Source organism: Gossypium hirsutum, chromosome D13, assembly GCF_007990345.1.
Source record: "Gossypium hirsutum isolate 1008001.06 chromosome D13, Gossypium_hirsutum_v2.1, whole genome shotgun sequence".
Classification (NCBI taxonomy): domain Eukaryota; kingdom Viridiplantae; phylum Streptophyta; class Magnoliopsida; order Malvales; family Malvaceae; genus Gossypium; species Gossypium hirsutum.
The window spans coordinates 12,065,519-12,079,646 of NC_053449.1; the positions used below are offsets into that span (position 1 = coordinate 12,065,519).

At 30.3% G+C, this 14,128-nt stretch overlaps 1 pseudogene; it reads left to right on the forward strand.

The window, feature by feature from the left end:
• The first annotated feature begins 2,807 nt into the window (after positions 1-2,807).
• Positions 2,808-7,989, forward strand: LOC107918426 (U2 small nuclear ribonucleoprotein A'-like; annotated as a pseudogene).
• Positions 7,990-14,128: the final 6,139 nt, after the last annotated feature.

A 14,128-nucleotide genomic window follows, 5' to 3' on the forward strand; every position in this document is an offset into this window, starting at 1 on the left:
TCATGCTATTTCTTCATAAAATTCCAGCACATATTCATATCAACTTTCAATTTCATTTATAAAATAAAAAACTAATCAATTTAGTAATAGGACCTAGTTGTAAAAGTCTTAGAAACAAAAAAAATTACAAGAAAAAAGCAAGGATTAACTCACTTGGTGCAAAAAATTATGAAGTACCAGCTTGATTAAACCCCTAGGACGTTTTTGGCTGATGATAATGATGAAAATATGAAAAGAATTCTAGATATTCTAATTTGGTCCTATTTTTATGTTAGTAAAATTTGTTATTTTCCCATTTTACCCTTATTTCACCGATTCTCCTGATTTTTCTCAGCTTATGCCACCCAAAATATCTCCTTTTGGGCTTATTTGCAATTTATGTCCCTCCTCATTTAACAATTGAGCTATTTAATCCTTCTAGTAACTTTTACACCTTTTTCAATTTAGTCCTTTTCACTTAATTGACTACCCAAACATTAAAATTTTCTAACGAAATTTTAATACCATATTACTAACATTTCATTAATATTTATAAAAATATTTTTGACTCGGTTTTATGAGATCGAGGTCTCGATACTTTGTTTTTACCCAATTTCTTCAATAATTTCTTTTTCTAACTAACCACTAAATCGGTAAAATTCTTCCATCTATATTTTCATACTATTTTCCTATCATATGAATATTCATGAAAAAATATTAAAATAAATTTATTTTTAAATCGGATTTGTGGCTATGAAACCATTGTTCCGATAACCTTGAATTTAGGCCATTACATTATCATTTGTACTTGTTATTATTGTATTTTTAAAAGATAATTTATCACCAGACGACACATATTTTATTGTACTAACTGGTTTAAATGTACTTGAACTATTAACTCTTTCTATCATCCAATCTCTGGACTTGATGGATCTCTTAGATGTAACAATTTTGATTGTATTTCAGTAGTGATTTTATTAGGTTCAAAGAGTTCAATAATTTTGTTATTAATTTCTTTGATTTCTACTTTTGTTGTACACTACACCAAAACATGCTTTTAGTGGCACTTTTAGCGGCGTTTGGACAAAAAACGCCGCTAAAAATGGAACATTAGCGGCGCTTTATGAAAATCGCCACTAAAGATTGAGCAATAGCGGCATTTTTAAAAAACGCCGCTAAAAATGAGCTTTAGCGGTGTTTTTTGAAAAACGCCGCAAAAAACCTAAGTCCAAGGGCGTCATTTTCGGACCTTTCGTGGTCTTTAGCGGCATTTTGGAAAAGCGCCGCTAATGCTCTGGTCTTTTATAAAAGCGCCGCTAATGCTCTAGTCTTTAGCGGCGTTTTTGGAAAAGCGCCGCTAATGCTCTTGCCTTTAGCGGCATTTTTAAAAAAGCGCCGCTAATGCTCTTGCCTTTAGCGGCGTTTTTTTAGAAAAGCGCCGCTAATGCTCTGTTCTTTAGCGGCGTTTTTGCAAAAGCGCCGCTAATGCAAAATACTATTATTTAAAATAATTTTGAAGTTTTTTGGGTATATGATTACTGATTGTTTTTTAATTTATATATTAAATTTTTTATAGAATTAATTATATAAAATAGTATTAATTTTAAAATATTAAATTAATTATCACTATAGTTTTGGGTTTTGGGTTTTTGGTTTAGGGTACGTATATGATTAATTTAAGATTTAAGGTCGGTTTAGGAGTTACTATTTTAAGGTTTAGGGAGTATGAATTTAAGGATTATGGATTATGGATTATGGATTATGGTTTAAGGGTTAGAATTTAAGGTTTAGGGGTTATGGGTTAAGGGTTTAAGGGTTAGAGGTTATGGGGTTAAGAGTTAGGGATTCAAGGGTCGGGTTAGGTTTTTGGGTGTAGATTAATTAGTTTTTTTAATTTATATTTTAAATATGTTCTTATATATATAATTGTAAAAGAAATAATAATAAATTTATTTAGGGTTTTTAGTTTAAGGTATATGATTAATTTAAGATTTAAGGCTGATTTAGGAGTTACTATTTTAAGGTTTAGGGGGTATAGATTTAGGGATTATGGATTAGGGAACATGGTTTAAGGGTTGAGATTTAAGGTTTAAGGGTTTAGGGGTTAGATGTTTTGGGGTTAATAGTTAGGGATTTAAGGTTTAGGCCTCAGGGGTCGGGTTAGGGTTTTGGGTTTAGATTAATTAGTTTTAATTTATATTTTAAATATGTTCTTATATAATTGTAAAAGAGATAATAATAAATTTAATATATTGAAATTATGAGTATAGTTTAAATTATTTAAGAGATATATAATAGATAGACTTTATATGTATTGAATGGTTAATTTAGGGTTTAAGGTTAATGTTTACTTGAGATTTGTTAAATGATAAAATTTTATACAATTAATTAATGCTTTTATATTTAAAAAATTTTAATCTAAATCATTTGATATATTTAAATATTAGTTTAAATAGAATTAATAAATAAGTTAAAAAAAGTAATAGATTGATATGGATATTTAGGTATAATTATTTATTTTGGAGAGGACCAAATTATAAGAAATAAAATTAAAATACAAAAATGAAAATGAAAATGAAATAAAATAAATAAAAATTATAATTTTATCTAATTCTTATAAATATTACTTAAAAAATTTAGAATTATTTATTTAAAACTTTTATCAAAACGTCACCGTTTAACTTTAATAAATTAATTTTTTTAATGGCGTTTTTACAAAAAACGCCAGAATTATAAATTAAAATTTAATAAAACGGTAATTTTTAGTGGCGTTTTTAATAAAAACGCCACAAAAAAATCATTTTACTTTAAAGAAAATCGCGTAAACATAGTTAAAAAGCTCTCATTTTTCAACCAAATCCAATCCCTAAACTGCGCCTCTCCCAATTTCTTCTTCTTGGTACTCTTTGTTAGTTCGTCACATGATAGGCTCTTTTGTCTCGGTTTACTTACGATGGTAGATTAAGAGATGATTCCAAGTTTAGGGTTCATTGAACAAAGACAACGGCGGTGGTTTAGGGTTTTAGCAGAGCAAAAAAAAATGAGGAAGTAGGTAGGCATGGTGAAGCTCACGGCCGACTTGATTTGGAAGTGTCCTCACTTCTTCAATGCCCTCAAGGAGCGAGAATTGGATCTTCGAGGTGCTGCTTCGCCCTTCTTCCGCTCTAACCCTAACCCTCATCATAATAATGTTCTCAAAATTCCCTTTCTTTCCTTTTTCCCCTTTCAGGTAACAAAATTACTGTAATCGAAAACTTGGGTGCTACCGAGGTGTGTATTACTTTGTTTGTGCCAGTTTTTAGTGCATTCGTAGCTTTAATTTACTGGTGGGTTCTTTTTTTTTGTTACATTTGCTAAATTGATAGGACCAATTCGATACCATAGATATTTATCTGGCAATGAAATTGTGAAGCTGGACAACTTCCCTTATCTTAAACGCTTGGGTACTTTACTTATAAACAACAACCGAGTTACTCGTATCAATCCCAATATTGGGGGTAAGCTTTGAATCAACACTTCAATTTCCCTTGTACTTTAGCATGTGCCCTTTGCCTTTTGGTGTTGTCTCTTGGTAGAAGGCTCTTATGCTGTTCACATTTCCCTTTCTTGCAGAGTTCTTGCCAAGTTTACATACGTTGGTTCTCACAGATAACCGACTGGTGAACTTAGTGAAGATTGACCCTCTTTCATCACTCCCTAAGCTGTAATTCCTTAGCCTGTTGGATAACAATATTACAAAAAAACCTAATTATAGGTTATATGTGATTCACAAACTCAAATCACTTCGTGTTCTGGATTTCAAGAAAGTCAAAGCTAAGGTGATTGGATATGCTAAACTATTATTTTGTCCTTTTATACGGTTTTAATCTGTTATGTTATGCATTTGCTGTTGCCTATATGAAATTGTTGTGTTTAATTGAGAAACTTCTGGCGGCATACCTGTATTTATTCTCCTGATAGTATTTGCCTGACTGAGCCTTTAGCTTTGTAAATCTGAACTTCCTTTTTGACATTGTTTAATAACTTCATGGTTTGGTTTGAATATATATTTTGCAGCAGCAAGTGTAGGTTCACGTAATGTTGTTATGTGGTGACTGATTGAGAATTAGATAATCGATGGAACACTATTAGATGTTAGAATGGTATCTTATTCTTTTCTGGCCTAGTCAAAATATGTTTAATGTTTACTATATTATTATTTTAATATTATATTATATTTAATAATACTTTAATTATTTAATACATTAGCAATAGTTTTTCATTATCAAAATATAACTTTCTTTTGAAATATTAAAAATAAAATATAGAGTCAAAAAGCTTAAAATTGGCATATAAGATTTAGTTTTTATTTATTTGATATATTAAAAAATTATTATATTTATGAATTATGAACCTTTTGATTTTAATTACTGTTAAATTCTAAATTACAAGATAATTCATAGTTAACAACTCAAAAGATAAGTAATGCGAATCCAATATTATTATAGCATTTTTATTTTTTGATATTATATATTCTAGCTTATCCAAAATATAAAAATAATGTTTACTATAATATATTTATTTATTTATCTTATTATTTTTTTAAGACCTATACTCGTGTTTTCATTTTGTCATGGCAACTTGTTTTTCATGTTCATGCAAGCAATACCATAATGCTCTTTGTACTTCACTGGTTTAATAAGCTAGTACAAGAAATTTATTGAATGGAGAGCCTTAGCTAATTTAGGCTTTTTAATGTCAGAAACTTCTTACGTGCCAAACATACACGAATAAAGAAGGTATCAGGCAGCAACAGTTCTTGGCATTTATCCCAAGACATCACAAGCACTACATTTTACCGAGTAAGAGTAGTTGATAGAGGCCTTCTTTTTTTCCTGGAAGCACAAAATTCTATCTTGTACCAATAATTTTGGGAAAGTTTGAAACCCCCTTTATTTGCTTGGCTGCCCATGTTGGCACATTTATGTACCAATTATGGGGCCATCTCCCTTTTTTTCTCCTACAAAAGACAAGGGATACTGTGAGTACCAACCAACTCTGAAAGGGGGTTTCCTTTTTAGTATGTTATGGGAGTTTTGGATTTTAGAAATTGATCTTTCGACTGGAATAAAAGCACCCTAACTCACCTTTTGAGATTACAGCTGCATTTATGTACTACACTTTCTAGTTATTCAATTTTAAGTTCCTAATACAGTTCCAGGTTGCATAATTGAACTTGTTTAGCTTTCTTGTTTTGCTGGATAAAATGCATTATCTTGATTTCTTACATAAAGCCATGCTGCCATCTTTTTATAATTGACTTTTATTCAAGGTTGGAGATGATTGGCGACAAGATGTTCTTGCTCTTCAAGTGATAGCTCTTCTAAGAGACATATTTACAGCTGTTGGACTTAATCTCTATTTATTTCCCTATGGTGTTCTCCCAACTGGTCCAAAGAGAGGTATTATTGAGGTGAGCATATCTTCTAATCTGTTAAGCTCTTGTTTTGCATCTACATTAATTCTGTTACACTAGTGAAGGAACCATTGAATTGTGTAATTCTTTTTGACATAACTAATCTATAACAGCTAAATTTACAAGGAAAAAGACCTTTGAGGAAATATAAATCTCCCACTGCTGAGTTGTTTTTGGTTTTGGTGTGTCTTATTGTTGTCATTCTTGCAATTGTCTGTCCTAACTCTTAGGTCTTTCACCATCACAACAGAGAATGACTTTCTAAGAAGGTTTTGTTAAGTGAATTTAGGGAATATCACTGCTATTTTCACCTTGCTCCCCCAATGTGTACTATACAATCGAATATGATGATGTGGTTTGATTTACTAGTGAAGTTACTTGTGCATGTGTCTTGTTACAGGATAATCATTCCTAGGCACTGTAATGAATATTTTACTTAATAAGTTCCCTCTTTTTCTTATATATAAAAAATACAAATTTAACTATTTAATAATAGAATAACAAAAAAAAATCAAATTTTGAAAACATCTAAAAATTTTATAATTGAATGAGTATCCTTATAGTATATATTTTTTTTAAAAAGTACATATTATATTTTTAATTGATATTTGAATAAATATTTAAAAAAAATAAAGAAAGAGTTAGAAGAAAGGTGAGAGGCATGTGAAGATATCTAAAAGGGAATAACAAGTTGGGGACGTGAAATGCAGTCACTGAACAGATTTAAGAAATGGAATATTATAAGAATAGGTATTAATTAATTAGTATATTAGGGTAAAATATAAGAACAGTGACTTAATTATATAATTTATTCTATTTTAGTCGCTTAATTATTCATTTTTATTTAATTATTTAATTATTTGAAATTAAATATTTAATATATTCTCTCATTAGTTGTAGATGAGTGATTGAAAAGTTGTCGTGAATTTTTTTATTAGTCTAATAACAAATTTAATCCTCTAATATTTATATGTTATATTAATTTAATTCTAAATTTAAAAAATTCAACGATCCTTAATTCTCATATATATATATATTGTGTTTATATTTTTGTTTTATAATTATATATTTTGATATGTTAATATAAATTAGCATCTGATATATTGTGAGTATTAAATTTTAATTCCACAAGTGGAATTAAAACGTTATCAGATGTTTTATTTTTATAATACTGATTTTCTTTTTATACTACAATCTAATAACTTATATCACATTATGCAAAAGACACTCTAATAGCCCTTCTTTTAGATCATTGAGTCCCTTTCAGCTGTTCCATCCCCTGAACTTGCATTAAGGTTGTACCTGCAATGTGCTGAGGTAATCTTGAGACTTGACTTAAACCAACTCTGCATAACAGTCATTGGTTAAATAGTGAATTGAACCCTGAAAATTATTTTAGATGATAACAAATTTTATTGAACTTCAAGAGATGCCATTTTTCTAATTGATAGTTGGGAAAAGGCATACTGAGATAAATAATGTTGCTCACGAGGGTGCAAGGTTTCTGATGGAACAGGTGCTTACAAGAATAAATAGCTTTATTTGTGACATTCTTAGGGCTGTTACCAATGTTCCATTAATTTATTATGTTGATTCCAAGCATTAGGGATCAATAATTTTATTTTAAGATGATGCGAAGAGTGTGCTATCATCATAAATCTCCCATCATTATGACTTTTAAGTTTAATGAATGGCATATTATCATTATGATATTAGCAATATATGCATAGTGAACAGTATTGCAGGCTTTGTCTTTGGTTATATTCCTTTTTGATGAAGAGAGGCTTGAATTTTATGTTTCCTTGTTCTGTTTCTTGACTATCAGGCAGCTAATGGCTATGATATTGAGTATGTTGCGTATGAATTTTTCACACAAGCGTTTGTATTATATGAAGAAGAAATTGCGGTAATTGTACTACTCAGATCAGCTATTGTTGAAGTCTGTTATGCCTTTCTAATTTGTGTAGAGTTTCATGAATGTTTATTGATCATAGGACTCTAAAGCCCAAGTGACTGCAATTCATCTGATAATTGGGACTCTCTAGAGGATGAATGTATTTGGTGTTGAGAACAGAGATACTTTGACACACAAAGCCACAGGAGTAATATTGCTTCCTCTTCTCTGATTCATTGTACTTCATTGAACTGTTTATACAAAACTTAAATATGTGTTACTTTGGTCAGTATTCAGCTCGGCTATTGAAGAAGGCTGATCAGTGCAGAGCTATTTACGCATGTTCCCATCTATTTTGGGTTGATGATCAGGATGGCATAAAGGACGGGGAGAGGTCTGGACTCAAAACTTGTCCTTTGGTTTAGATTTTTTTTCATGTAAACATTAAATTCGATTCCATTAAACTGTAAATTGTTGTGTCATGTAAAGAAGTAATGCATGGCAGTTAGAGATGTAAATAGGCGTTTATTCTGGATTTGGATTTCATACTTGCTTGATTATATCTTTTATTAAACTGTAAATTATTGAGTCATGTAAATTGTATTATATCTTTTATTACCAAGATTTACTTGATTAAGAAAATGCATTGTATTTTTTATTACCTTGTAATGTCTATAATCATAGGCTTATTCAACTAGTTAGTCTGTTGCTCATATGTATATTTAAAGTTCAAATTTAAAAAATAAAATAAAATAAAATATTTGTCATAAAAATAAATATTATTTGATAAAAATATGTATTTTTAAAGGTTATGTTTTTAGCGGAGTTTGTGGGAAAAAGCGCCACTAAAGGTTAAGGTCTTTAGCGGCGTTTGTAGAAAAAGCGTCGCTAAAAGTCAAGGTCTTTAGCGGCGTTTGTGGGAAAAGCGCAGCTAAAAAACATGATCTTTCGCGACGTTTATGCAGAAAGCGCCGCTAAAGAACATGGTCTTTAGCGGCGTTTATGGAGAAAGTGTCGCTAAAGAACATGACCTTTAGCGGTGTTTTTAAAAATAAACACCGCTATAGAGGCAATTTTAGCGGCACTTTGGAGAGCGCCGCAAATACTTTTAGCTGCGCTGCCTAAAAAAGCGCCGCTAAAAACCTGTTTTGGTGTAGTGGTATTAGTATATTCATTAATAGAAGTCCAACTGATTGCTATATCTTCAGCTAAATCATTAATTTTAGAATTTTTTGTCTGAATTCTAAGACATAAACATTCTTTTATCAAAGGATCTTAAATAATTATCTTTTAGAATATTTGAATCTAATTAATTTTCTTTTTCCATTAGGATCTTAATCTATTTAATCAGTTTCCATTAGTTCGGGTATATCTAACAATCAGTTTCCATTAATTCGGGTATAACTATATTTGAAAAGTTTTTATTCTTATTTGATCACTTTGAGAAGTTTCATCTTTAACATAGTCACAAATATTTAAGTTTAAATTCAAAGTACCTTTATTAAACCAGTGTAAAATAAAAAATTTAATCATATTAAATATTGAAATTGAATTATAAATTTTTAAATATTAAAATAGAATTTTATCATTTTATTAACTAATGATAAATAATGTTTCGAAGAACCCAGGAGCGAAAGCCCCTCCTCCTTATGGACAAAGCCAGGGATTCACCCCTAGTTAAATAGGTATAATTTTTCTTTTACTGTTTTTTAAAAATTAAAAAAAATCAATTTTAGTCTCTTTTTTTTATTTTTTTTTCGAAGGAAAAATACATTTTTTTCTCTAAATAATTATATCTTTAATTTAGACCATTTTAATTCAGAAAAATTTACTATTAATCTTCTAAATTTTTTATTTTTATCTCAACCTCCAATACAAATTTTATGACTTTGTACTTGCTCCTGATTAAGGATAAACTAAATAAAATAAAATAAAAAATAATAGCTAGCATCAAAACCAGGAAATACCTGGCTAAAATTATAAGACTTATAGAAAGGGTACGACGTAGACCTGCTCATGGATCGGGTCATTTGGTCCAGCCCGAAGGCTTACTTGAAAAGTGTGAGGGTTTGTATAAAAATATAGGCCCAAAAAATGGGCTTGAGAAAAAAAATAAGGTTTGTTTAAAAAACGGGTTGGGCCTCGGGTAAGGCATTTTTTGCCTGGGCCTAAGCCTGCCCGAATTTATAAAAGGACAAAAAAATCTACTATTTTTTATTGTTTTAATTAGGGTTGACCAAAAATCGATTCAACTTGAAAAAATCGAAAAACATTTTGAATTTCGAGTTAAACGAATAGAGTTAATCGAGTCAACTTGATTTTTTTTCAAATTTCGAGTTCGAATCGAGTTTAATTTTTGAATTCGAATAAATCAAATACCAAACTATAATATTTTACATTTTTACCCCAAACCCCCAAACCTTTTTACTTTTCCCTCAATACTTTTACTTCCTCCCACTTTCCCCCCAAAATTTTCCTCCCCAACCCTCAAAACTTTTTATTTTCCCCCTAAACTTTTATTTTTCACCCTTTACCCCAAATAAAAAATCATCCAAAAAAAATCCCTAAACCTAAATAGTAATAGCTTTATTTATGCCTACTATTTATATTATTAAATTAGACTTCACATTTTGTACTATTTATATTATTAAATTATTTAATCATATTAAATCTTTATAAATTTATGTTAAAATTAAATTATTGATGATGCCATAAATATTTGTGTTAAAATTTTATGTTCGTATCTATTTCACATTTTATCTTTAAGATAACTTTTATTAAAAATCACATTTTTTATATTTAATATTTTTTTTTAAAATTTAAAAATGCATAGTGACAAAAATCAGAAAATAATTGAAACAACTAAACAAGCATAGAAACTAACTCGTATATAAAAGATTACTAAATAAATCATAGATGAAAGTTAATAACAAATTTGATTACGGTGGGCAAATTTGATTACAGTAGGTGGCAGTGGTTATAAGGATCCAAAGTCATTTTTTTAAAAATTTAACTCAAACAAATATATTCGATTAGATTCGATTCGATTCGATTCAATTAGAATTCTATCTCACTCGACTTGATTCGAGAATATTTCAAATCGAGTTAGGATGATAAAATAGGATTCATCAACTTGATTAACTTGAAATTTTTTTCATTCGATTTGATTCGATCGTACGCTCACCCCTAGTTTTAATGCTATTTTCTTGTTGTTTTCTCGCTATTTTGCTACCATTTCACTATTATGTTACTACTATTTTGTTATTATTGTTTGGATATTGTATAACACTTGTTTTATTGTTGATTTTATTATTATTTTAGAGACATTTGCTTGTTAAGTTGCATCTATCTTAGTGTTATTTAAGTATACATATTTTTTAAAATTTATTTTTAATTTTTTGGTGAAATATTTATTTTAATGTTTTTAGTATTTTTGATGTATTATATATATTTAAAAATTATATAAAAAAGTAATACGGACGGACTGAATCGGGCTCAGATTTTAGCAAGCCTATTTTTTGGCCCTTGCCTAACAAACAGACCTAAATTTTTGATTGGGCTCGGCTTGGCTCGGCCCAGCGCACCTCTAATACAACCTATAAGTATTTTTTTTATCTCCTCAAATTATAAGATCTTACTTTCAATTTGATACACGAATAATAAACATAAAAAAATGTTTTTATTTATCTTGTTTTAAAATTTGTTAGCTAGATTTGCAAATCCAATGAAAGAAATTCCCAACTTAACATATGATGTATCTTTTAAGAAAATGAAGGTTATTATAATTAATTTGATATGTTGTTGGCTTAAGCCATCTAACAACTTAATTTACCAAAACCCCTTACTTGGACCATTAAAGTCTTAAATCAAGTCTTTTAACCCTTTGTTCTAATGTATGTCACCAGATAGTTACATTATACTAGTTTAATTTTGTTAAGGCTTTCCTATAAATTGGCTTAAACCTTAAATTATGGTTTAGTGGTTATCTTTATTAGATACAGTTTGAGTTTGAATCATCATTTTATTAAAAAAAACTATAAAATTGGCTCCTATATTATACTTTTTTTTTACTTAGGTACCTCTTTTTTTTTATCAAAAGTGATACCATAAACTATCAATTACGACTCATTTTACAAAGTAAAATTGTACGTCATCCATTAAAAACATGTCACGTTCTTATTGGTTGGTATCATAATTTAAAATAAAATGGTTGTATCTCTTCAGTCACCACGTTTAACCTAAGAACCTGAAAGTAAGAAAAAACTGGGTAAGTTACTATGAACTTAGTGAGTTCTTGAGAAAAACGAGCCCACCTTAATTACTATTAGACATTAAGAAAAAGGGACTTGACTAATTCACCATATTTGGAAAATTCATTACTCTGGTCTCAGATCAAATGGTCGATGAAACCGCAAATCAACTTAGCTTATTGGAGAACAACACTAGTTTCTAATATCATATATGGCAATCACGGGCACATCTGCTCTGTGAATATGCCACTTGTGTGGACTACCAGTTATGATAGACAGGCTTACCGTTCATGCTTTTATAAAACAACTTATGATACAACAAGAATCTATAGACATGCAAACGATTTCTAGATAGGACTTTCCTTCCTACCTCGTATTCAAAGAAATCCTACCAATCCTTTCTTAAGTTAACTTCTACCTATCTGGTAAAACTTAAAGGAAGGTTTAAGAATTTACTAGCAGACAATTAGCACAGAAGTTCTCCTAAACTCTTACAGTTTACACCCTTGTTAACAAAGAAAAACTCTCCTGGTTTCTTTGATGATAACAAAGTTTGGTGGAGAAGATGAATAAGAAATCTTCTCTCCACTATCACACATCCTATTTATAGATAACTCACATTCAAATCCCAATCATGATTATCTCTAATCACCACTTGCCCCACACTTCCAGTAATTAATCACATCTTACGAGGCTCTACAAGTGTCCTAATTATTGGCACGTTACCTTCATTGTTAGACCGCCGGCACCCCTACGGCGCAACGAAAAATTAAAACATTCGGCGATCCTAACCATGGATCCGTGTGTGAGGAACGAATCGGGGTGAAATAAAGGTTTCGAAATTACCGAATTTTTATTCTGAGTAGACAACAATGCCTTAGCAACGAGTAATCTGATCTACTATCGAACCAAGCCACAATCTATCGTGACTCCGGCCTCTACGTAATCCACCTAGTTGATAATGAACGGAAGGAATCCCCTAAACTATTTTGAAAAAAAACTTTGCTTTTACGGCTGCTAGACCCCAAGCAAAGAAAAACGAGATTTTTATATCTATTTTTTAGGGATTCTAGAAATTAAATAAATATAACTATGTTTTAAACTAAAAATTATAATTACATTAATTATAATAATGATTTCGGTAAACTATATACTTATTTGAATTTATATACTAACCAAATTTATGTTCTCATTATGCGTACAACAACCTTGTACATAATGTGTTCGATATTTGATTATCCAATTAAATTAATTCTATAATTAATTTAATTCAAGCGACAACCAAACACAATACCAACTATGTTTTATTCCGTTCATTTCAAGTATAGGGTGTGACCCTGTAGGTTCTTGTAACGTTAGCAGTAATACTAGAACGATTCCAATGTTACAAACAATGAGTGGCACCTAGCAATGCATCATTGTTACCTAAGTCACAAGAAATCATGATTCGACGTAACCTTTTATGATTAACCTTTCATGCAATAATCCTTAAGTCCTTTATCTCTAGATTGGACACAAGTCATGGAATAGTCACACTTGCATAGTTCATTCCATGTTCCTTGATATCTTAAGTAAACTATGATATACAAATAAGTATGGCATCTCATATCAGCTTATTTGAGCATGGCCATGCATTTCTAGTCTCACTCAATCAAGTGGCCTAAGATATTACTCCCATTATGTAGGAGGGACTTATCCTATATCGATCAACCATATCCCTCTACATAGATCGTGGTATATCCAACATCAGCCTTTATAGAACAACCAGTTACGGTGTACGTTTGACTGTATCAAAATATACAACTCACGATGTTGGGATTATGATGATCTCAAGTCTAAAGATCATATACATATTAATCACTATGAGTAATGTTGTGAAAATTACATAATAATCCAAGAAACATACTCATAACGGGTCAGTCCAATATGTTGTTCTTTAACACACATATTCATGCATCGATTTTGACATTCCATATCAATGACAACTATTTACCATCGATCAACTACATGTTAGTCTTAATGCATTATTGTTGTCCTATCCAACAATAATACTTGACTAAGGACCTTTTAAGAATAATCATATTACTCTCAGGGCATCATTATAAAACAATTTATTTACACACACAGAAAAGAAACTGAAATAATATGGTAACGCCTAATATTAATAAACATGATAAATCAAGTATGTTATTACAACCATCTCATGATTGATCTTTGGGCATACTTTAACATTCATTAGGATGCTAGGTGACCTAAACTTATCCTACAAGTCATCGTTCTTACTACCAAAACACGGGTAGTAATCTTATTAGTAGGAAAGTCCGCCTAATAAGGTCCTCGCCCTAACTATAATCTCGCTATCACTCAGACTGACACTTCGTAGCGTTGGCGAAGTTCTTCATAGCGCTCCTCCATGAAGTTACTAACCTTATCTTGTCTAAGTCTCACAATTTAGGTTGTCTCCGCCGGCGTAGTCTCCCAAATCGAACTGGTTCACCAAACTAGGGTGTGATAAGGATACCTTAACAAGCCCCAAGTTTAAGAAGCACT